The sequence below is a fragment of the Ranitomeya variabilis genome, chromosome 6 (assembly GCF_051348905.1).
Source record: "Ranitomeya variabilis isolate aRanVar5 chromosome 6, aRanVar5.hap1, whole genome shotgun sequence".
Taxonomy (NCBI): Eukaryota; Metazoa; Chordata; class Amphibia; order Anura; family Dendrobatidae; genus Ranitomeya; species Ranitomeya variabilis.
In genome coordinates, this window is record NC_135237.1 from 454,603,140 (window position 1) to 454,630,598 (window position 27,459).

Genomic DNA, 27,459 nt, shown 5'->3' on the forward strand with positions numbered 1-27,459 from the left:
AATGTCACTTGGATCCCTATAACGTCTTGGCCTACGACAGTGGTAAATGATAATTATCTGTGCTAATATACACCAGAAAGGCAAAAAAGTGTCCATATTCATGATTCTACAGCTGGCAGAAAATTGATAAACTAGCAACAGTATGGAAAACATATGAAGTAGCACTGCACATAGCTGATATGTTATATTCCACATTTACACATCATTTATGACCAAGGTCTACATAGTTAGATTAAGGCAAAGCTTTTCAGACTGAGGAAACGCTGATTTGTGATATTTTTTAAAAAATACAATAACCTATTTCACTTGATGGGTGAAGAATGATGTGGAAAATCTGCAGCATCAAAACCTCACTAAAAGGACTGTAGCAAATCTAAATTAGCTGATCCATTTTCTAGCTATGAGCTGAACATACAGGAGTCATTCTGGATGTTCAATGTCTGAACCACTTGTGGTTTATGGGTTGTCTGTGAAAGTGATATTCTGGGTGAAAATGCCATAAGTAAAAACGACAAATTGACAATTAGTCTCTGCCATGATCTGAAAGCTGTACTAGTTTAGGCTTCCACTAATGGGATGCAGATCTATTTTCTGGTATGAATGATTTTCCCAAAATGGCAACTGATTGATTTTTACAAGGCAGCTCACCATTTGCAAAATGTCGGAAGCCCATGTCTGTCACATGCCTTCTAACAAATAAATCATATAATACAGTAGCACTCCGTGCGCCACGATGTTTGCAAACATTGAATATGTGAATTATTTGAAATGGAAAAAATGCCAGGTACATTATATGTATAAAATTAAGGTTCTTAGAACATAAATGAGTCAATTTGTGTTTGCCCACAGGCCAAGTCAACCCAGAACTTTCTTTGAATGTACCTTAACCTAATTTCTAACGTACAACCCCTGGCAAAAATTATGGAATCACCGGCCTTGGAGGATGTTTATTCAGTTGTGTAATTTTGTAGAGAAAAAGCAGATCACAGACATGGCACAAAACTAAAGTCATTTCAAATGGCAACTTTCTGGCTTTAAGAAACAATAAAAGAAATCAAGAACAAAAAATGTAGTCGTCAGTAATGGTTATTTTTTTTAACCAAGCAATAGGGGAAAAATTATGGAATCACTCAATTCTGAGGAAAAAATTATGGAATCACCGTGTAAATTTTCATACCCAAAAATAACACCTGCATCAAATTAGATCTGCTCGTTAGTCTGCATCTAAAAAGGAGTGATCACACCTTGGAGAGCTGTTGCACCAAGTGGACTGACATAAATCATGGCTCCAACACAAGAGGTGTCAATTGAAACAAATTAGAGGATTATCAAACTCTTAAAAGAGGGTAAATCATCACACAATGTTGCAAAATATGTTGGTTGTTCACAGTCAGCTGTGTCTAAAATCTGAACCAAATACAAACAACATGGGAAGGTTGTTAAAGGCAAACATACTGGTAGACCAAGGAAGACATCAAAGCGTCAAGACCGGAAACTTAGAGCAATATGTCTCAAAACAGGAAATGCACAACAAAACAAATGAGGAACAAATGGGTGGAAACTGAAGTCAACGTCTGTGACCGAACTGTAAGAAACCACCTAAAGGAAATGGGATTTACATACAGAAAAGCTAAACGAAAGCCATCATTAACACCTAAACAGAAAAAAAACAAGGTTACAATGGGCTAAGGAAAAAGCAATCGTGGACTGTGGGTGACTGGATGAAAGTCATATTCAGTGATGAATCGTGAAGCTGCATTGGGCAAGGTGATGATGCTGGAACTTTGGTTTGGTGACGTTCCAATGAGATTTATAAAGATGATTGCTTGAAGAGAACATGCAAATTTCCATAGTAATTGATGATATGGGGGTGCACGTCAGGTAAAGGCACTGGGGAGATGGCTGTCATTACATCTTCAACTAATGCACAAGTTTATGTTGATATTTTGGACACTTTTCTTATCCCATCAATTGAAAGGATGTTTGGAGATGATGAAATCATTTTTCAACATGATAATGCATCCTGCCATAGAGCAAAAACTGTGAAAACATTCCTTGAAAAAAGACCCATAAGGTCAATGTCATGACATGCAAATAGTCCGGATCTCAATCCAATTGAAGATCTTTGGTGGAAGTGGAAGAAAATGGTCCATGACAAGGCTCCAACCTGCAAAGCTGATCTGGCAACAGCAATCGGAGAAAGTTGGAGCCAGATTGATGAAGAGTACTGTGTGACACTCATTAAGTCCATGCCTCAGAGACTGCAAGCTGTTATAAAAGCCAGAACTGATGCAACAAAATTCTAGTGATGTGTTGGAGCATTTTTTTTTTGTTTGTTTTTCATGATTCCATAATTTTTTCCTCAGAATTGAGTGATTCCATAATTTATCCCCTATGCTTGGTTAAAAAAGTAACCATTACTGACTACCACAATTTTTGTTCTTGATTTCTTTTAGTGTTTCTTAAAGCCAGAAAGTTATCATTTGAAATGACTTTAGTTTTGTGCTTTGTCTGTGATCTGCTTTTTCTCTACAAAATTAAGCAACTGAATGAACATCCTTCAAGGTCGGTGATTCCAAAATTTTTGCCAGGGGTTGTATTACCACCTTTAGTCAGAATACAGATCCTTAGATTTAAGTCAGGAGTGAGCAATTAATTTAAGGACCACATAAAAGACTGTGACTGTTGTTTAGGGCCAAACCAATAGGCTGAAATTAATTGTTCAATATTAATATTAACATATTAATTATTATTTAGATTAATATAAATTGTATCACTTAATATTTAGCAGAATTAAGCATGCTGACACCCCCTATATACCGTATGAGCCCCCACACAGCCCCTTACATGTAGTATGAGCCCCCTACATACAGCATGAACCTTTATACAATTCCATGTATACAGTATGAGCCTTCACATAGTCCCCTATATACATCATGAGACCCCCATAACCCTCTATATCAGAGGTGTCAAACTGCATTCCTCGAGGGCCTCAAACCATGAGTGTTTTCAAGATTTCCTTAGCATTCCACAAGGTGCTGGAATCATTCTGTGCAGGTGATTAAATTATCACCTGTGCAATACAAGGAAATCCTGAAAACATGACCTGTTTGCGGCCCTCGAGGAATGCAGTTTGACACCTCTGCTCTATATACAGTATGAGCCCCCACACAGCCCCTATATACAGAGTGAGCCCCCACATAGCCTCTCTGTATACAATATGAGCCCCCACATAAAGTATAAACCCCCACATAGCCCCTTACATGCAGTATGAGCCCCTATATACAGCATGAACCTTCATATAATTCCATGTATACAGTATGAGCCCCCACACAGCCCCCTATATAGAGCCCCCACACAGCCTCTCTGTATACAGTATGAGCCCCACATACCCCTATATACAACATGAGCCCCCATAAAGCCTCTCTATATACAATATGAGCCCTCACATAGCATCCTATATACAGTATGAGCCCTCACATAGCCTCCAATGTACTGTATGAGCCCCCATGTACACCACTATTTACAGCTTGAGCTCCTACGTAGTCTCCCTTTATTTAGTATGAGCCCTCACTTAGATCCTATATACAGGCACACATCCCATACATATGAAAAAAATACCCTTACTTGCAGTGATACTGTTGTTTTTAAACAAGGTATTGGTACGTTTGGCAGTGTGGACAGGTGCCAAGTCCTGCTGGAGAATGAAATTTCCATCTCCAAAAAGCTTGTCGGCAGAGGGAAGCATGAAGTGCTCTAAAATTTCCTGGTAGACGGCTGCGCTGACTTTTGTCTTGATAAAACACAGTGGACCTACACCAGCAGATGACATGGCTCCCCAAACCATCACTGATTGTGGAAACTTCACACTAGACCTCAAGCAGTTTGGATTGTGGCCTCTCCACTCTTCCTCCAGACTCTGGGACCGTGATTTCCAAATTAAATGCAAAATGTACTTTCATCTGAAAACAGCACACCTTGGATCACTGAGCAACAGTCAAGTTCTTTTTCTTCTTGTCCCAGGTATGATGCTTCTGGTGTTGCCTATTGGTCATGAGTGGCTTGACACAAGGAATGAGACACGTGTAGCCCATGTCCTAGATATGTATGTGTGCGGTGGCTCTTGAAGCAATGACTCCAGCAGCAGTCCACTCCTTGTGAATCTCCTCAAAATTTTTGAGTGGCCTTTTCTTAACAATCCTTTCAAGGCTGCGGTTATTCCGGTTGCTTGTTCAACTTTTCCTACCACACTCTTTCCATCCACTCAACTTTCCATTAATATGCTTGGATAAAGCACTCTATGAATAGCCACCTTCTTTAGCATTGACCTTTTGTGGCTTACCCTCCTTGTGGACTGTGTCAATGACTGCCTTCTGGACATCTGTCAAGTCAACAGTCTTCCCCATGATGATGGAGCCTACTGAAACACACTAAGGGACTGTTAGGGCTAGCGGAATGCACCGAGTATAGATAGGTAGCTACAAGGTGCGTTCGCAGCCCGGGGTCCACAGTGCAGAGATATCTGCTGCAAAGTAACGGTGGATAACCTCTGAGCTCACATGTGGGTTAAGCTTCACCCCGTGTGAACTGGAAGCGATCTCTGTTGACTCACAGAGGCGCGCTGTACACAAAACTATTACCCTAACTACGGTTTGTGCTTGGTCTGGAACTCTTCTGTGCTAACCACACACATGAAGGAACCAGATGCTAAGCCAAGGCTATTTGCCCCCACTGATGCTAGCTGCCTGCCTGAGTGTACAGTCCCAAAGCTACAGCCTCAAACCACATAAGTACAGAGTGGTATGGTATCCACTGGCATAAGCCAAACACATTTGATACTAGTGCATGGCCGTGTGGCCATGTGAACCTTTTATAGTTGCAGCTCCACAGGACATTCCTGGTGGACCAATAGGAGCTGCAACAGGGCCTGAGCGTGTGACTCCCGACCTCCAATGAGAGGTCCTCCCGTGGGCATGCTCAGTGCGTGAAAAGCGGGACTTAGTCCCAGAAAAGCCTGCTCACCGCTGACCAGTGCTGGCTACAAGGGCAGAGCCTGCAAAGGTAACAGTAACCATTCGCACAGTATCAGGCTGAGCCAGACGCTGGGACCGATGAGGTTCAACTGCAGCTGGAGGAGAATGGGAGACCGCAGCGGACATGGTTCGAGATTCCCCCTGTGCAGCGGCAGGAGCTTGACACCTAACAGGGACCTTTTTAAAAGCTTAGAAAGCCTTTTCAGGTGTTTTTGTTAATTATTCTAATTTACTGAGATAATGACTTTTGGGTTTTCATTGGCTGTAAGCCATAATCATCAACATTAACAGAAATAAACACTTGAAATAGATCACTCTGTTTGTAATGACTCTATATAAGTTTCACTTTTTGTGTTGAAGAACTTAAAAAAATTAACTTTTGGATGATATTTTAATTTAGTGAGAAACACTTGTATCTTCATAACTGTGTGCAGTATAGTGCACTTTCTTTTGTACACATACTGTATATGATATGCTGTGGGTTTGTTTATACATTCTGTATTTTTTCTTAATATTTCTGTTAGACTATTTAGATGATGTATTGCATATGTATGTTTTTATACCTCACATGTTGGAAATGTGACACTGCTTGAGAAAGGCCCCACAGAGAGAACTGAAATTTCGCTGGTGCTGGTGAATACATAATCCTTACATTTTCACTATTTTGGATGTGCTGCCTCTTTTTTGATTTTTTATACCCTTGATAAATAAAAAACAATATATATAATTAATTTATTAATTATTATAGATAACAGAATAGATGATAAAATAAAATCAGAAGACGGAGTTGCTTGATGCAGAATAAACCATCAAATAGATGTAAACCACGAAAAAAGGAGTAGATAAATCCAAATCATCATATTAAAAACCAAAACAAACTTTTATTGAATAAATATACACAATAACAAATGTTAAAATTCAGTCAGTATCATCATATTCAATATCCAATATCGCAGTAAAGCAGAGGTATCAAAAATAGGGGAGACTCAATGATAGCCAGGTCAGTAGTGCACTACATAATCATAGTACATCCCAACCATGGGTAAAGCTAAGCAATAGCACAGCAGTAAAAAGGCAGTATAAGCTGGGACACTATCACATACAATGTACATTGTATGTGATAGTGTCCCAGCTTATACTGCCTTTTTACTGCTGTGCTATTGCTTAGCTTTACCCATGGTTGGGATGTACTATGATTATGTAGTGCACTACTGACCTGGCTATCATTGAGTCTCCCCTATTTTTGATACCTCTGCTTTACTGCGATATTGGATATTGAATATGATGATACTGACTGAATTTTAACATTTGTTATTGTGTATATTTATTCAATAAAAGTTTGTTTTGGTTTTTAATATGATGATTTGGATTTATCTACTCCTTTTTTCGTGGTTTACATCTTATTGGAGTTATCCTTTGTGTCGGACCCGTTCAGGGTGTCCAGGGAGGGTTACTTCCCCTCAATTACAAATATATTTGGTGGCTTATGGTTACATATGTATATCAAATAGATGTAGTCTATTACTAAAATTGGTCACTAGATGGCATAGTAGATATAATGTAGTGGTGTATTTAATACATAGAATGCAGGGAAAGACTAAAGATTAATAATGCACAGTCAAAAAATAGGCAAGCAAAATTATACAGATAATTAATACACAGGCAAGGAAAATACAATACTGAACACTCATTATAGATATTAATCACTGTAATATCTTCTACCTCAAACACCTTTGTTGCAGTGGCAGACAAACCATCTGTCATATCTATAGAAAATAGCGCCGCTGCCTTGGTTATACTGTATGTAAAAGTGTTAATTTAGGGAAAGAAAATTGCACTTATGAAATTAAAAGAATTTGGTTTAATATTAAACAATTTTTCTCTTTTTGACCTTCTCTGCACAGGAATCGCACACGCAGGGAGGTGTTGACTATGGAGAGTTTGGAGAAGGGGTCACCGACTTAAGGTACCGTCACATTAAACGACGCTGCAGCGATAGCGACAACGATGTCGATCGCTGCAGCGTCGCTGTTTGATCGCTGGAGAGCTGTCACACAGACCGCTCTCCAGCGACCAACGATGCCGAGGTCCCCGGGTAACCAGGGTAAACATCGGGTTACTAAGCGCAGGGCCGCGCTTAGTAACCCGATGTTTACCCTGGTTACCAGCGTAAAAGTAAAAAAAACAAACAGCACATGCTCACCTGCGCGTCCCCCAGCTTCTGCTTCCTGACACTGACTGAGCTCCGGCCCTAACAGCACAGTGGTGACGTCACCGCGGTGCTTTCACTTTCACTTTAGGGCCGGGCTCAGTCAGAGCAGGAAGCAGACGCGCAGGTGAGTATGTACTGTTTGTTTTTTTTACTTTTACGCTGGTAACCAGGGTAAACATCGGGTTACTAAGCGCGGCCCTGCGCTTAGTAACCCGATGTTTACCCTGGTTACCAGTGTAAAACATCGCTGGTATCGTTGCTTTTGGTGTCAAACACAACGATACACGGCGATCGGACGACCAAATAAAGTTCTGGACTTTATTCAGCGACCAGCGACATCACAGCAGGATCCTGATCGCTGCTGCGTGTCAAACTAAACGATATCGCTAGCGAGGACGCTGCAACGTCACGGATCGCTAGCGATATCGTTTAGTGTGACGGTACCTTTACACATGAGGTTGGTCAAAGGCTTTATCGATTAGGGCCCCTTCACACTGTGCAATCAAAGTCTGAACGAGCGTTCGATTTGTGACGTTTATCCGTCCTCGTTCCGAGGTTGCAAAGTGTGACATGGCGTTACGATCTGCGACGCAGCCCAGCATCGTACGATGTGAAAGAAAGAGCAGAACTTTCTTTCGTCGTAAATGTCTCGCTGTGGCGGTCGAAATCGTAGTATGTGACGGCGGTCATACGAGCTCGTAATGCGACTACGTGGGTTGGGCTTCCGCATACCTGTCTCCTGATTGGGCGTGACGTTTTAGCACGCCCATGCTGGTAATACGTCACGCTCGGAGTCGTAGGACTATGGCGGTGTGAAGGGTAGCGTACGATTGCGACGCGTGACGTTCACATCGCAACTACGTCAGAAAAAGCGTTAACATCGTAGAGTGTGACCGCTGGCTACGAGCTCGTACTGCGATGTCGAATATGACGCAAATGCGTCGTAATCGTAGCAGAATCGACCAGTGTGAAGGGGCCCTTAGGAAACACAGACTTTTCTGGCAATACATCAGTTTCCAGGACCCCAATTTTTTTTTTAACAATTATATTTTTTTAAAGCAAATTTTGCCTTTTCTCATGCTTCAGTTCTGAATGTTACTGGAAAAAATGTCATCCCAGAATGAGCCTTGTACATCTTGCTGGTCAGTTTGCTACCTCCACATGAGCAGGTGATGCCGTTTAATGCGCTGACGGAGTGTTGTAGTACCTATTCGATATGTACTGGGGTAGATTAAAGGAACCCAGGGTTTGGGGCAGTTTAAAGTGCGTGAGCCTTCCCCCCAGCACCCAATGTATCATGTGACACATCACATGATGTTTTGGGAAGGTCATGTGATAAACACCCAGTTACTCTGGCGCACATCTGTAGATTTAAAGGTGTATTCCAATCTCCAAGATCCTATTCCAATATGTAGTAGGTGTAATAATAATAATATTGGCAAATACCTCCAATTAGAAATGTAGTATAGTGTTTTGATTTGCTATGTCTCTTTCCTCATGTGCAGGCATTACAGGACCTTAGGCATCCATGATTACGATCACTAGTAACTATCTAACTGTCACTATATCAGTGGTCATAAGCATGGATACCTAAGGTATGCCTTAACATGAGGAAAGAGGCATAGCAAATCAGAAACATTATACTACATTTCTAATTGTAGGTATTTGCAAATATTATTATCCCTACACCTACTACATATTGGGATAGCATCTTGGAGATGGGAATACCCCTTTAATGAGACAGAAAGAGTGGCGCTGGGAGCTAATTTTTTTACCCTATTTTACAGTGCTATACATAACACTAGAGGATACTATGTAATAAGGGACAACGATATACATATAACAAGAGAAGACCTTATATACTAAGAGACAGTGTTATACATAATAAAGCCTTCTTCACACATCTGTTTCTTGTGTCCATATGTGGTCCGTTTTTTAAGAGATGCAAATAGAGACACACGCACACCCATTGTGATCAATGGTGGTGCACACATGTCAGGTTTTTTACACGGACGGTGTGTCCTTGTGAAAAACTCACACAGGTCAGTTGTTTTGCACAGCACGCTGTTCCCTGGTGCCGGACAGCTGCTGAAGACAGCTTTCATCATTGTTTCTTGCTCGTGCTGAGATCAGTGCGACCAGGAAACAATGATGGGAGTTGTATTCAGCTCCACTGTGTACGTCTTGTGCAAAACAAAGAATTACATTAAAAATCCGATGTGGGCTCCCATGAAATTTTCATAACCAGCAGAGGGAAAGCCCACGGCTGGTGGCTGATGTTAATAATCTGCACAAAGGGGCTCACACTGTTTGCTTAGCCTTTACTGGTGAATTTATGTGGGATCCCAGAAGAAAAAATTATGTGGGGTCCCACTATAAATTCAACCTAGTAAAGGCTAAAAAGACAGCTATGGGTTGATATTAATAATCTGGGAAGGGGTCATGGATATTCCCCCCCCCCTCCAGGCTACCACCATCAACCCCCAGCTGCCCCAGAAATGGTGCAGCCATAAGATGCGCCAAATCTGGCATTCAGCCTCACTCTTCTCACTTGCCCTGTGGCGGTGGTAAGTGGGGTAATAGGGTTGGGGTAGATGTCACCTTTGTATTGTCAGGTGACATCAAGCCCAGGGGATAGTAATGGAGGGGCGTCTATAAGACTTATACTTATTTCATGCAATAAAATGCAACTTAATGATGTAAAAATCATACGATGGGCTTTTATGGATTTTTTAAAGATCCTGTCTCTCACAGTTGAAGTGTACTTATGACAAAAATTACAGACCTCTCCATTCTTTTAGGTGAGAAAAATTGCAAAATCAGTAGTGTATTAAATACTGATTTTTCCCCACTGTGTATATGACTTAAGCAGAGTCCAATGGGCCTGGTGCAAAATTTGCAGTTTAGCCCCCACATGCATATTGGTCAGATATATGTGTTGCACCCCAGGAGTCCGGTTGCCACAGTGGCATTGCCTCCCTCACAGGGAGTAATGTCTGGAAGCAAGGAGGGGTCCCCTTACCAGGTGTCAGTAGGAGAGAAGTCGAGCAGAACCTGGGGAGTGGAGCTGTGATTAAACTTGCCACAGAGCTGAGTGCTAGGAACCGGATACCGGAGTCTGTGGTTGGGTGGGTACTGAAGTCCTGGCAGCTAAATCTGGAGGGCAGGAGACTGCAGGTCTCCTGGCCCAATCTAATACCTGGTGGCACAGCAGCATACCAGAGCATGGAGCTGACACAAAGGAGCGGCACCAGTGATAGGCTCGAGCTGCCTGCCATGCGGGCAAAGGTTAATTTTTTAAAACAGAGAGAGACAGCTAGCAGCAGGAGGGTGAGCTGTTAGGCAGCGAGAAAAAAGGGAGGACAGCGCAGAATAAAGGCCTCCGTACCTACCTGGCCAGCAGGTGTATCCAAAAATTGCTTCCAGGCTACCCGGCTCTCCATTGCCATCTATTACCAGTACTCCAGTCTGTACTATCAACCATCAAGTAAAGGAAAAGAAAACTACTGCCGTTGTGTCATTCAGTGATCTCTTGCACCCTGAGTCCTGCACCACAAGGTACCTGAAGCCTGACATAAACGGAAAAGGTAGCCCTGGGGCCCCGCTCCACCTGTGGGGAGCAGAACCATCCCAGCTGCGTCACCCTCAGCCCCAGCGGTCTCCTTTAGCAGCATCGGCCATCCGTTGCCGAACACCACAGTTGGCGTCACGTTACATCCCATATACATATTCCCCATTTTAAGGCACAGCCAGGGCCATGGAGTCGGGTCACGGCCCTGTGACTTCCCCAAAGAACTGTCCAACCCGGTTCCGAGTACCCCACGGTACAAACATTAGTTTGTCCCCTACAGAATGATGTCCCCCACCCTGTCCCCTTCCTGTAAAAATGTCCGCTATTCTGGCCCATTCCTGTAATAACATCCTCCATCCTGGCATCTTCTTGTAATAATGTCATGTATCTTGAGCGCCATCCTGTAATAATATCATCCATCCTGAGCTCCATTCTATAAAATCCTCCATCCTGGTCCTGTCGTGTAGTAATGTCCTCCATCCTCAGCTCCTTTCTGTAATAATGTTCTCCATTCTGGCCCCTTCCTGTAGTAATGTCGCTCATCCTGGCCCCTTCCTGTAATACTGTCCCCCATCCTGGGCTAATCCCTGTAATGATATCTCCTTCCTGTAATAATGTTCCTCATCATGGTCCCTTCCTGTAATACTGTCCCACACCTTTGCCCCATCTTGTAATAATGTTTCTATCCTGGCCCCTCCTTGCAATAATGCACCCCGTCTTGGTCCCATTCTGTAATAATGTACACATCCTAGCCCTTCCTGTGCTTAAATCCCCCATCCTGACTCCTTCCTGTAATAATGTCCCCTATCATGTAATAAGGTCCTTTGTTTTGGGCCCCTTCTTACAATAATGTCCCCTATCTTGGGCCTATTCCTGTAATAATGTCCCTATCTTGGGCCTATTCCTGTAATAATGTCCACCTCTAGGGTTGCTTCCTGTAATAATGTTCCCCATCCTGTGACCCATTGTATAATAATGTCCTCCATCCTGTAATAATGTCCCGTATCGTCTTTCCACAAAGTTCGGCATCCTCTTCCATAGCAGGCGCAGAGGCTGGCAGCTGCCTTTGGCAACATCAGCAGCTGGCCACTAATTGGCTGGCAGCTTCTGTTGTGGTGCAGGGAGCCGGTGAGTCTCTGCACAACAATACATTTAAGCTGAATGTGCGTCTTCGGAGGTACATCCAGCTGAAATATGTGCTGGCATGAGCGGGCGTCCCTCTTGCATGGGCCAGTCTCGATTTCACCCTCTACAATGTACACAGAAAGCTGCTAATCAGTGGTGTGGGCGAGATTATACAGGGCTCTGCATTTGAGCTCTGCTAGATCTGCAGCAGTGACATCATGCAGACCAGCAAGTGATGCATCACTGGAATTAGGGTGTCAACCCCTACATCAAGCTGGCCTCAGATTACATAGCAAAAACCTTGTTACAGATTCCCTTTAAACAGGTATTAAAAAAAACGTGCTTTCAGAAAAGGCAGAATTGTGCTTTATGTCGGGGCTGTACAGCGACACGTCGCACAACAGTAATTCTCAGACAAGATGTGTGAACCAAAAAAATTGCGCAATTTGTATGCAACTTGCTCTCGTGAAGATATTTTAAAGCTTTGTTCTTGCTTTTAAAAAAGGCCAAATTGTAGATGGGTCAAAGGCAATTTGTTGTAAAAATGGGACTTGGATTGAAGACTATGGTACATTCACTGCGAGAAACCTGGGAGTAACGACAAAAAATCCGACACATTTGAAAACATTTGTGACTGTGGCACAGCACGTTACAGGTAACAATCTGACATTATAGGAGCAATCTCAGTGTCAGGCCTCGTTCACACGTCTGAATAAAACACATGTGGAAAAACGCTACCGGTGTCATCAGTGTTTTCCAATCCGTGTGTCATCACTGCTGAGCATCAATATGGTACACATGAATCGGCCAATTTATGCGCTAAGTATTCGCAATTTTTCTAATTTTCCCGAGCAGTAATGCAAGTCAAATGTCATATATTTCATGTTTGCATGCTATAGCGCTACAGAGTGCAGCTTTATTTGTTGCTTTGCCATCCGTGTGTCATTAGTGTTTTTTAGGTATAGATAAAGAAATAATTAAATTACAAAGCTTTTCCTATATATTGCAACGTTAAACATGAACAGCACACGGATGGTAGATGGATGCCATCTGTGCGCTCTCTGCGTTTTTCCCGAACCCATAGACTTGTATTGGCCCTTGTCATCCGCGCTGTCAGAAAAAAATGGACGTCTCCTTGTGTTTTGCACGGACGACACATTGTACATGTAAAAACACGGACATGAGCATAGCACCATAGGTTATAACCTGTACGTGGGGTGTCTGTGAGAAAAACAGATGCCAGATGTACTAGAACCACGGACATGTGAAGGAGGCCTCTAGTGTAGGTCTAGCCTCGAGTTTGATAGTAAAACTGCTATTATATTGTTCTGCCAGAAGGTGGCAACATTTAGCCAAACAGCCGAGGTGTATCGCTCCTTACTGGTTATAGCGGAGTTATACCGCAGCACTACACTGTAGGACACAGTAAAAGGGTTAATCAGTTACACAGATTATTACACCCAAAATATATCCTTATAGGAGGTTCTCTGCCAGATGCGTGTCACCTTCCGTTTAGAGCTTTTTATACTGGTGTGATTTTAATTTTTAATAAGAAGCTTCTTAGATAATGGTTTAGCACAGCGCAGAAAATGATCTGGAAACGAATAATAAAATAAACCAATTACAGGGCATCTAAAACCTATATAGTAATATAATGTCATTAGTGAACCTGTCGGAAGGTTTTGACCTGTAGATTAATGTTATGGCTGTATAGGTGTTTGTCTCTCAATAAAAAATGCAACCTTTTCTGTAATGTTCTCAGGTGCTACTTATGAGAAGTCAGACTGGAAGTGCACACTATATAGTAACATACTATAGGAAATATTATACATGAGATATGGAAATACTAAACTGCGATATACAGTGCAGCTACCAGAGACTAAGGAAGAAAGGCTTTCTATATTTTATATATTTTATAGCCACCAGGTGGTGATGCAGAACTGTTGTATATTGTGGAGTTCATGTTTTGCTTTTGTGCAGTCCTCACCTTTGCGTTCCCTGCATCTCCAGTACATTGCACACTGACGTCTGTCGCTTCACCAGTCATGGACAACTGCAATATCTAATGGAGTGATTATTTTGTAGAGAAGAGAGAATCGAATTTGTGTTGGAATTTAGGAATCCACCTGCCAAATTCAAACTATTTGCAATTCATTGACTGACATTGTACATAATGTAGAACATTGCATCAGCCAGAGAAGGATCCTGTAGCCACAGCTGTGACCAGGCGGTTTTTCACATCACATGGTATAGCACTGCCAATCAGAACTGACTATCATAGCCTGTATAAAAGCAGAGGCAGGGAATGCAGAAGCCTTATTGTAGCAAAACTGAATAATGAAAGGATGTCACAGCTCAGCCGTAGAGATAGAGAGAAAGCCATAAACCACTGAACAAAGTGTATAGATAGTGCATGACAGCATAGCAGTGAAAAACAAACGCGTAGGAATTGGTCCTATCTGTCTGTTGTAACAAAGAGTACGTACCACATGACTGCTGACATCACGCAGGTCCTGCAGATCCTGTGAGCACACACGTGCTTTACCAGTACCGCTGGACGCCGTATCCAAGCGCTCGTCACCGGCCGTGACAGCGCTTTCTAATCCTCGCATCCACAAGACATCGGAGTTGGATCCAGGCGACTTAGTCAACTCAGATCTACTACACAGGCCATTGAACGCATGCACGCAAGCAGTATCAGGATTCTACACTGTGACGGAAGGACATCCACTGTATGAACGGAGGCACCTTCACCATCAGGACTTGAAACAATGGTGGATCTTATTTTTTTCATCATCTAATCCCACTGGGAATTTTTTTCTTGTTTTACATTTCATTGTATGAGAAAATGAATGGCTGTATTCAAAACTGCAGCTTGCCCTGCAAGAAACAAACAAAAAAAAATAAAAGTTATGGCTCTTGGTAGTCATAAAGGAAAAAACGATAGCACAAAAATGAAAATTTGCCTTAAAGAATTAAAGAGCTTGAAAGGGATTGAGTCCGCGAAAGCCACAAACTTTTATGCACATTTTTTTTCTGGGAAATTGGAGGTTTTGCAGTACTTTTTGATTTGCAGAGAATCAAATTGCCTCAAATACATTTTTTGGGGTATAAAAATTGGCAAATCAGGTGAATTCAAATTGAAAAATATTATTTCATCATTAATATAGTCTGCATATGTGTGAAATTTACCAGCTCAAGGGAATACAGCACTTGAATTTGTTCTAATGGGAACGTGAAACAAATCACTAATGGTGTAAAGGTGTGCTTTCCAAAAGGAAGATAAAGGTAAATATTTAGGTATATATTCAGATGCCGTGCTCAAATGTATATTTATATATATATATATACACACACATTGATGTAGTCACTATATGATGAAACGTTATGTAGCGTATCTTCAGGATATCTTAGGCATAAGGATGAATATTCTGAATATAAACCTGCAGAAATATATACACCGAGAAGATTAGAACACTTTGAAACAGGTCTGATATCAACAGAGCTGGTAACTGCTTTGTACCTGTTTATAAAACTGTAAGGGAAATGCCGCAGATGATCGGCTATTTGTGTAGCCGAAAGTTGCGGCTGGAGTGGGCAGAGCCAAATCCGGGGTTAGCACATCATAGTAAAAAAGGATATATATAGAGATCACGCAACAGCGTTACTTATCTGTCCTTATTCTGTTGGGGTCTTGTGGTGGCTCAGGGAGGAAGGGATCCGTAGTAATCCCGAAACGCGTTGGTTAATATTTTTTGGCTCCCATCGTTATCCGTACTTCTCAAAGAGCAGCATCACGTGACCGCTGAACACGTGGTACGAAGGTCTTTTACTACCTCCGGCGGAGATTTACAACTACGCGCGTGTCCGTCACCGGCCGGGACGGCGTGCGCCGAAGATCCAAGCTCCCACAGCCACCACAAGACCCCAACAGAATAAGGACAGATAAGTAACGCTGTTGCGTGATCTCTATATATATCCTTTTTTTACTATGATGTGCTAACCCCGGATTTGGCTCTGCCCACTCCAGCCGCAACTTTCGGCTACACAAATAGCCGATCATCTGCGGCATTTCCCTTACAGTTTTATAAACAGGTACAAAGCAGTTACCAGCTCTGTTGATATCAGACCTGTTTCAAAGTGTTCTAATCTTCTCGGTGTATATATTTCTGCAGGTTTATATTCAGAATATTCATCCTTATGCCTAAGATATCCTGAAGATACGCTACATAATGTTTCATCATATAGTGACTACATCAATGTGTGTGTATATATATATATATACAGGTCCTTCTCAAAAAATTAGCATATAGTGTTAAATTTCATTATTTACCATAATGTAATGATTACAATTAAACTTTCATATATTATAGATTCATTATCCACCAACTGAAATTTGTCAGGTCTTTTATTGTTTTAATACTGATGATTTTGGCATACAACTCCTGATAACCCAAAAAACCTGTCTCAATAAATTAGCATATTTCACCCGGCCAATCAAATAAAAGTGTTTTTTAATAACAAACAAAAAAAACATCAAATAATAATGTTCAGTTATGCACTCAATACTTGGTCGGGAATCCTTTGGCAGAAATGACTGCTTCAATGCGGCGTGGCATGGAGGCAATCAGCCTGTGACACTGCTGAGATGTTATGGAGGCCCAGGATGCTTCAATAGCGGCCTTAAGCTCATCCAGAGTGTTGGGTCTTGCGTCTCTCAACTTTCTCTTCACAATATCCCACAGATTCTCTATGGGGTTCAGGTCAGGAGAGTTGGCAGGCCAATTGAACACAGTAATACCATGGTCAGTAAACCATTTACCAGTGGGTTTGGCACTGTGAGCAGGTGCCAGGTCGTGCTGAAAAATGAAATCTTCATCTCCATAAAGCATTTCAGCCGATGGAAGCATGAAGTGCTCCAAAATCTCCTGATAGCTAGCTGCATTGACCCTGCCCTTGATGAAACACAGTAGACCAACACCAGCAGCTGACATGGCACCCCACACCATCACTGACTGTGGGTACTTGACACTGGACTTCAGGCATTTTGGCATTTCCTTCTCCCCAGTCTTCCTCCAGACTCTGGCACCTTGATTTCCGAATGACATGCAAAATTTGCTTTCATCAGAAAAAAGTACTTGGGACCACTTAGCAACAGTCCAGTGCTGCTTCTCTGTAGAAAAAAAGTGGCTTTACCTGGGGAATGCGGCACCTGTAGCCCATTTCCTGCACACGCCTGTGCACGGTGGCTCTGGATGTTTCCACACCAGACTCAGTCCACTGCTTCCTCAGGTTCCCCAAGGTCTGGAATCGGTCCTTCTCCACAATCTTCCTCAGGGTCCGGTCACCTCTTCTCGTTGTACAGCGTTTTCTGCCACATTGTTTCCTTCCAACAGACTTACCATTGAGGTGCCTTGATACAGCACTCTGGGAACAGCCTATTTGTTGAGAAATTTCTTTCTGGGTCTTACCCTCTTGCTTGAGGGTGTCAATGATGGCCTTCTTGACATCTGTCAGGTCGCTAGTCTTACCCATGATGGGGGTTTTGAGTAATGAACCAGGCAGGGAGTTTTTAAAAGCCTCAGGTATCTTTTGCATGTGTTTAGAGTTAATTAGTTGATTCAGAAGATTAGGGTAATAGGTCGTTTAGAGAACCTTTTCTTGATATGCTAATTTATTGAGACAGGTTTTTTGGGTTATCAGGAGTTGTAGGCCAAAATCATCAGTATTAAAACAATAAAAGACCTGACAAATTTCAGTTGGTGGATAATGAATCTATAATATATGAAAGTTTAATTGTAATCATTACATTATGGTAAATAATGAAATTTAACACTATATGCTAATTTTTTGAGAAGGACCTGTATATATACATTTGAGCACGGCATCTGAATATATACCTAAATATTTACCTTTATCTTCCTTTTAGAAAGCACACCTTTACACCATTAGTGATTTGTTTCACGATCCCATTAGAACAAATTCAAGTGCTGTATTCCCTTGAGCAGGTAAATTTCACACTAATGGTATTTCTATTTATGACAACATAGGACGTAGCGCAAGTGCATACATATTTTGTATATATCTTTATTGTTAGTACCATATATCCCTAGTGATAAAGGGTTTCACTTACAGCAGTCCATATTTACCATACGCAACAGCGCCGCTACCTATACACACTAGTCTGCATATGTACCTGACTATATAGGATACACTAAAAAATGACTTTTATTAATTATCATTAAAAAGCGGTCTATACTTAATTAAAATTAATATCGTGGACCTGTATTATTCATATATATATGAAAGGGCAGGGGCGTAGCTAGAGCTTTTGCCGCCCGGGGCTGTTCCCGAGTTTGGCGCCCCCCCCCCCCCAGAACGTATGCGATTTTCACACTTAGTCATGTACCGACGAGCTCCTCTCCCTTAAGCTCCCAATGTTCAGTGAAAAACTGAGAGAAGCAGAAGAGAAGCTCGTTGTTACAGGACCATGAGTATGAAAATCGCATATGAGTGACGTGTCCATGTGTCGACGACTGGAACCTGCAGAGCTGAATCATGACATTGCACGCTTCTGAATTCTCACAACGCATGCACTGCACACTTTTAGGATTCTCCATTGCCGGTGGACAGTCATGTCAGCACAAGCATGTGATTTGTATACTTCTGACCACATTCCGACTAGACGTGCCCAGCCTCGCTCAGCTCATTTTCATAGAGTGAGGCCACACATGTCTAGTCAGCACGTGACCGCATGTATGTAAATCGCCAGCACCAAAGAATCCTGACAGTGTGCAGGGCGCACTGTGAGAAGTCAGAAGTCTGCAGTCACAAAGAATGACTGCAGACTCATTACAAACCTGGACATCCCCTTTAATGCTCCTAACATAAATAAAAACATGAGAGTTAGTCAGTATCACAAATAACATTTACATCCAGGTACCTGATAGATGACGTCTCCTCTGGAGTCGTTCTCCCCATGTTGAGTTTTCTCATCCACAGCCGTCTCTGCAGACTTCCATCTTCTCCGCTCTTTTGCAGAAAATCTCCACATGACGCCCTTAAAGATACAAGTGTCATTATAATGCTCCTGAATAAAAAATTTCCCCTCACTATATTGTCTGCATAAAATATGACCCCCACACTGTCTGTCTTATGGTACATGCTCTTCACACTGACCTCCTCTTTCTATACCGGACCCCTCTTCACACTGTCCTCTCATACTGTGTCCCCCCCCCTATAGGGCCCAGTATTTATTCTGTACTCTCTCATCACACTCCCCCTCCTTTGTATACTGTCCCCTCCTGGCTGTGCCCTTACACTGTCCCCCATGCTACGCATGCACACATCCCAACACCCTCACTCCCCGTACTCTGTCCACATACGTTTTTCACATCGCTACTCATACTGTGTCCGCATACATTCCCCCGTTTGACCCCAAGCTGTCTGCACCCATCCCCCATACTGTTTCCTCATATATGCCCCCCCATCTCCCCCTTTGCTCTTCATTTTGTGTCCTCAGATCTCCCCCACACATTAAATCCCCCCATCCCCATGACAAATCTCCCCCCACACACAATAAATACCCCATCTCCACTCACATTAAATCTCCCCCCACAATAAATCCCCCCATCTCCACTCATATTAAATATCCCCAATCCAATAATATATCCCACTATCCCCACTCACATGAAATCCCCCCCACAATATATGCCCCCATCCCCACTCACAGTAAATCCCCCCAAAATATATGCCCCCATCCCCACTCACAGTAAATCCCCCCCCCACAATATATGCCCCCATCCCCACTCACAGTAAATCCCCCCAATATATGCCCCCATCCCCACTCACAGTAAATCCCCCCCCCACAATATATGCCCCCATCCCCACTCACAGTAAATCCCCCCCCACAATATATGCCCCCATCCCCACTCACAGTAAATCCCCCCCCACAATATATGCCCCCATCCCCACTCACAGTAAATCCCCCCCCCACAATATATGCCCCCATCCCCACTCACAGTAAATCCCCCCCACAATATATGCCCCCATCCCCACTCACAGTAAATCCCCCCCACAATATATGCCCCCATCCCCACTCACAGTAAATCCCCCCCACAATATATGCCCCCATCCCCACTCACAGTAAATCCCCCCCCCAATATATGCCCCCATCCCCACTCACAGTAAATCCCCCCCCACAATATATGCCCCCATCCCCACTCACAGTAAATCCCCCCCACAATATATGCCCCCATCCCCACTCACAGTAAATCCCCCCCCACAGTAAATCCCCCCCACAATATATGCCCCCATCCCCACTCACAGTAAATCCCCCCCACAATATATGCCCCCATCCCCACTCACAGTAAATCCCCCCCCCCAATATATGCCCCCCATCCCCACTCACAGTAAATCCCCCCCTGCACCTTCGGTGTCTTCAGCTCCACTCACAGTAAATCCCCCCCCACAATATATGCCCCCATCCCCACTCACAGTAAATCCCCCCCACAATATATGCCCCCCATCCACTCACATTAAATCCCCCCCACAATATATGCCCCCATCCCCACTCACAGTAAATCCCCCCCCTGCACCTTCGGTGTCTTCAGCTCCACTGGAGCACTTACCACCGCTCTGTGTCTCCTGCTCTGCCGCGCAGGTGAGTGACGTCAGCAGCGTGATCACATGACCTGATCACGCTGCTGGCGTCGCTCTGACCCGGCAGTCAGAGCTTCAATTGTACTCGCATCACAGATGCAGTACAATTGAACACTGGGAGCCGGCGCGCTGCAGCTTCTCTGTGCCGGCTGTCAGCTTGACAGTCGGCACAGAGAACAGCTGACTCCCAGTGCGGGGGGTGACAGAATGCAGCCGCCGGGGGAGACACTGCGGACCGCCGCTTTAGGCGGCCCGACTGCGCCCCCCTGCCGGCTGCTCCCCCCCTAGATACGCCACTGACTCACCCCCGCATTGTGCCGCCCCCCCGCATTGTGCCGCCCGGGGCGGACCGCCCCCCCCGCACCCCCCTTCCTACGCCACTGTGAAAGGGTTACCAATTGGAACACCCCACAGGCAGCTACAGATGTTCAACTTTTTATGCATATGCTTTGCTACCTACAGTGTGTCCCTAAAGTCATGGTGCACTTTTGACCAGTCACTGGAAAGCAACAAAAAACATTAGAAATGCGAAATCTGCTCCAAATAAAAGAAAAACTCTCCCAGTTTCATACCTATTCAGTGCAGTTCGATGTGGGCTCCATTTGTTGCCCTACACACATTCAAATGATAGTGAAATTCTCTGTTTTAAGTGATAAATGTTGTTGATACTTTCAATGTACACATGTTGCTTCACGTAACCCCAAAAGTAAAAGTCTAAGGTTGGCAGATCCGGGGATCGTGGTAACCATGGCTTGACAGAACCCCTGCCTATCCACCGCCGGGGAATGCTCTATCCAGAAACTCACGAACAATGGTGGCGTAGTGTGGAGGAGCGCCGTCCTGTTGAAAGATGACACCTTCTGGAAATTGTGACACCGCATACAATTCAAACCTGTCAAGATACGTGTTTGCCGTCACAGATCACTCCACAAAAAAAATGGGCTTATCATGCATCAGGCCACACAACACGTTCACTTTAGGGGTGTTGCGTTTGTACTCAACGTGGGCATGAGGATGTTCAGCAGCCCACATTCGGACGCTATGGCGATGAACATGTCCACAGATATGGAAGGTCACCTCATCGCTAAACACAATCTTCTGCAAAAATCTTGCATCATTGTCGATCTCATGAAGCATATCTGTAGTAAACATGCATTGTTTGGGTCTATCCGCCAGTTTGATAGTATGCAACAGCTGCAATTTGACCTGACATTGTATTAATCAGAGTTCAGTTTAATCAGGAGTTAATTTGACTGGGGGCTCAACAACAGCTTAAATGACTTTGTGTTGTTTGATTGGTTCTTGTTATTTTTCCTCCAAAACAGGTCTGATATGATTGAGCCAGAGAAGGGGCACCAAAATGTAAACTATAAATAGATCCTGTGATGGGTCAAAAGTGCACCATGACTTTATGGGCACACTGTATATCATTGTTGCAGCCCATGATTAAATTTAATGCTTTATATATTTGTCCATAAAAAAACTAAAAAACACATATGTATAGAGCTCCCCCAGCTAGGTTCGCCTATACTGGCTTCCTCAGTATAGCTCTATCCCCCTGAGGAAGCTTGTATAGGCAAAACTGGTTGGGGAACTCTATATATGTGTGTTTTTTAGTTTCTTAAGTGTACCTTTTAGAAAAAAATGGAATATACAAATATATGAAGCACTACATTTAATCATGGGCTGCAGCCATGGTATAGATAGGAAAGCATATGCATAAACAGCTGAACATCTGTAGCACCCTGTGCGGTGTTCCAGTTCGTAAGCCATTCATATATATTGGAATAATGCAGGTGCATTATAGTCATTTTAATTCTAAGTATAGACCACTGTTTAATGATAAATAATAAGTCATTTTTTTTCTGTAACCCTTAATTAGGGTCTTTTTACCCCCTGGGCAATATGTTGTTCAGTATCTCTTATCCCTAAAGGGGTGCTCGCACTTGGTGTATTATTTGTGCCTGCCTATAAAACACCCAGAATATAACACATTTGTGCAGACACTTATGTCTGAATTGTTTCAAATACTAAATGACCGTGTGCAGTAACATTCCCCCATACCTAGGGATAGTAATCGACATGTTGACACTGTGTTAGGGAACAATTGCACATTTCTGTGAATTGTGTTAGATGTTGTTATTGAAACATAAATAATACAAATTAATGTTAGTTCCCTCATTGCTCTGCAGGAAATTAGTTTTCGAATTTTGCATTGACCTCTCATTAAAGTGCTGTGGACTCAGAAAGCTGTGGGCAGAGTACCACAATTACACCAATTATTTATTTTGCAGTGTACTTTGTCCATGTCACAGATAACGGACCTTGGATTGCTGCATGCATGAAGCAGCAGAAAAAGTAATGACTACAATTAGCAGAATAGCAAGAGAATGAAGATGTGTGGAAAATGGCGGAGTTGCAATGCAGACTGTTCAAACAGATAAACAAACTGCAAACCTCACACCTACTAAAGACGCTTACTATCTCTACTCATTACAGAGGTTCTCTGGGAAATTAAGAAGATTAATACATTAAAAAATACATTATTTAAAATAAATCATTTATTTATGCTCGTCTTGTCTAAGGGGTAATTCTAAGATTATTCAAAATGGCTGCTGTTACATTACCGAACACATAACCCATCTATATATATAATTGTCTAAGGGTTTTTCTGTCTGTCTGTCTGTTTTGGAAATCCTGCGTCTCTGATTGGTCGAGGCCGCCTGGGCCTCGACCAATCAGCGACGGGCACAGCATGACGACGATGATGTCATAAAGGTTGCCTCGACCAATCAGCGACGGGCACAGCATGGCGACGATGATGTCATAATGGAAATCCCGCTTCTCTGATTGGTCGAGGCCGCCAGGCCTCGACCAATCAGCGACGGGCACAGTATCGACGTAGATGTCATAATGGTTGCCATGGTGACGATGATGTCATAAAGGTTGCCTCGACCAATCAGCGACGGGCACAGTCTGCCGCGAATTCTGGAATCATCATTGTCCATATACTACGGGGACATGCATATTCTAGAATACCCGATGCGTTAGAATCGGGCCACAATCTAGTCCTGAATAAACAGCAGGACAAGTTGTGTGACTAGCGAAAGGTCTCCTGCCTTCCCTGGCCATTAGCTATGAGAAGAGACAGGAGGGGATGTGTGCGTATTAAAGCTGACATAATTTCTTTACTGAAGCACAGCCAGCAAGTTGTGAAGTGAGAGGAGGAGGGATTGGAAGAGAAATGTAGACTGTGTCACACTGTGTTTTCTGAGTGTAATTGCTGGTGCTTGTACACACCGTAAGAAAACATCTCCACAGCTTCCATATCATCCCATCCATCCTGCTCTCTTCTTACATTTTAGGACCTTGCTGCCAGGGCTTCAGCTGAGATGTCTCCGCTTAGATATGCCTCTGTTCTTTCCTGTCTCTCCTCATAGTTAATGGCCTGTGAAGGAAGGAAAGCTGTCTCTACACGCACAACCGGTCCTGATGGGTTTTGTGTTTATTAATGTGTCAGAAGCCATTTTGAAAATTATTCCCCAGAAAAGTTGAGTATAAATAAATAATTAATTTGAAATAATTAAATTTATTCCTAACTATGTATTTTTTTATTTTCTTTATTTCCCTGGGAAAGCCTCTTTAATTTATCTGTACTGTTTCCCATGCAGTATCATCAACGTACTGGGAACCTGACATGTCCCCAAACACTATTAACCTAATAGCGTTACATTGCTGCCCGGCCCCCTTACTGAAAGTGCTGCTACCAAGAAAAGATGAAGTTTATTCCTCCTGGTAATCATTGGCTCTCAGTCATAGAGACATACATGGAGCGGATCAGGGGTGGATTAAGGGTAGCCAGGGCCCCAGGCTGTTCAGACACTGTGGCCCCCCCGGTCATGTGACGGGGGTCATGTGACGGGGGTCATGTGACGGGGGTCATGTGACGGGGTCATGTTATACCCGAACCAGATTATTCCAGAAAAATGGCTGGGCCCTACTCTACTGTAACCTATTAAATATTTGTTAAAATCTGCAATACAATTTAGGTATATTTCGACCAATAATATCACATACAAGGAACAAATACCACCGCGCCATGACCAGACCACAAATTACAACCACAGTGATCGAATAATATCACATACAAGGAACAAATACCACTGCACCATGTCAAGACCACATATTACCACCACTTGGTGACCAAATAGCACATTCAAGGGACAAATACCACAACACCATTTCCAGACCACATATTACCACCACATAGGGACTGAATACTACAATACTGATCAGTAATTAAAAAAACAAAAAAACAAAACACAATACTATCACCATAAGTGCCAGTATTCACAGGAGATCTGTACTTAGTATGCAGTGTCTGTGTAGAGGTAATACAGTGATCACTGGTGACATTATACACAGGAGCTCTGTATATAATGTATAGGTAATACAGTGATCACTGGTGACATTGTACACAGGAGCTCTGTATATAGTATACAGTGTATAGTGTCAGTGTATAGGTAACACTGACTCACCAGTGACGTCTCTAGGTGAAGTCCTTCATCTTTCATCCAGCACAGACCGGCATCATTTCTTCCAGCCAGGACTCGTTTCTGCAGGAAATAACACAGTTATCTCGAGCTCTGGTTGCAGAACACATTACTTAATTTTTCACAACTTCTACATTACACCACATGGAGAAAAAAAGGCGATATAGTGTCACTCTGCACAGTAACAGGACCGCCCCCCCCCCATTTAAAACAGTATACTCAAAAAATAAAATAAATACATCACTGCAGTAATAATATCCCTTAATTAGCCCCTATGGTAATAATATTCCCACACCCTGGCCCCGTGTGTCTCATTCCTGGCTCCAGCCATATATTCTCCCATCCTGCACTCATGAGTATCCATTCTACCCCATGTGATCTCCCCATCCTGCCCCATCTGTCTCCATCGTATCCATCCTGCCCCATGATCCAATCCTGCCCCATGTCTTTCATTCTGCCCCGTGTCTCCAACCATGCCCCGTGTCTACATTCTGCCCATGCCTCCAGTCCTGCCCCCAGTGTGTCCAGCAATCTGCCCCAGTGTGTCCAGCATATTACCCCCAGTGTGTCCAGCAATCTGCCCCAGTATGCCCAGCATATTGCCCCAGTATGTCCAGCAATCTGCCCCAGTGTGTCCAGCATTGCCCCCAGCTAGTGTCTCCAGCAATCTGCCCCAGTGTCTGACTCCAGCATATTGCCCCCAGTGTGTCCAGCATTGCCCCAGACAGTGTGTCCAGCAATCTGCCCCAGTGTGTCCAGCAATCTGCCCCAGTGCGTCCAGCATATTACCACCAGTGTGTCCAGCAATCTGCCCCAGTATGTCCAGCATTGCCCCAGTGTGTCCAGCATATTACCACCAGTGTGTCCAGCAATCTGCCCCAGTATGTCCAATTGTCCAGCATTGCCCACAGTGTGTCCAGCATTGCCCACAGTGTGTCCAGCATTGCCCCAGTGTCTCCAGCATTGCCCAAGTGTCTCCAGCATTGCCCCCAGACAGTGTGTTCAACAATCTGCCCCAGTATGTCCAGCATATTGCCCCAGAGTATCCAGCATTGCCCCCAGTGTGTCCAGCAATCTGCCCCAGTATGTCCAGCATTGCCGTCAGTCTGTCCGGCAATCTGCCCCAGTGTCTCCAGCATTGCTCCAGTGTCTCCAGCATTGCCCCAGTGTCTCCAGCATTGCCCCAGTGTCTCCAGCATTGCCCCCAGACAGTGTGTTCAACAATCTGCCCCAGTATGTCCAGCATATTGCCTCAGAGTATCCTGCATTGCCCCCAGTGTGTCCAGCAATCTGCCCCAGTATGTCCAGCATTGCCGTCAGTCTGTCCGGCAATCTGCCCCAGTGTCTCCAGCATTGCCCCAGTGTCTCCAGCATTGCCCCAGTGTCTCCAGCATTGCCCCAGTGTCTCCAGCATTGCCCCCAGTGTGTCCTCCAGCATTGCCCCAGTGTGTCCTCCAGCATTACCCCCAGTGTCTCCAGAATTGCCCCAGTGTCTCCAGCAATCTGCCCCAGTGTGTCCTCCAGCATTGCCCCAGTGTGTCCTCCAGCATTGCCCCAGTGTGTCCAGCAATCTGCCCCAGTGTCTCCAGCAATCTGCCCCAGTGTCTCCAGCATTGCCCCAGTGTCTCCAGCAATCTGCCCCAGTGTGTCCTCCAGCATTGCCCCAGTGTCTCCAGCAATCTGCCCCAGTGTGTCCAGCAATCTGCCCCAGTGTCTCAAGCAATCTGCCCCAGTGTCTCCAGCAATCTGCCCCAGTGTCTCCAGCAATCTGCCCTAGTGTGTCCTCCAGCATTGCCCCAGTGTGTCCAGCAATCTGCCCCAGTGTCTCCAGCAATCTGCCCCAGTGTCTCCAGCAATCTGCCCCAGTGTCTCCAGCATTGCCCCCAGTGTGTCCAGCAATCTGCCCCAGTGTCTCCAGCATTGCCCCCAGTGTCTCCAGCATTGCCCCAGTGTCTCCAGCATTGCCCCAGTGTCTCCAGCAATCTGCCCCAGTGTCTCCAGCATTGCCCCCAGTGTGTCCAGCATTGCCCCCAGTGTCTCCAGCAATCTGCCCCAGTGTCTCCAGCAATCTGCCTCAGTGTGTCCAGCATTGCCCCCAGTGTGTCCAGCAATCTGCCCCAGTGTCTCCAGCAATCTGCCCCAGTGTCTCCAGCATTTCCCCCAGTGTGTCCAGCATTGCCCCCAGTGTCTCCAGCATTGCCCCCAGTGTGTCCACCGTTAGCTTATGAAAAAAAAAAAAAAAACAACAACAAAAAAAACAAACATCTCCTCACCTGACCAGCGATCCAGGTGGCGAGCTCCCTC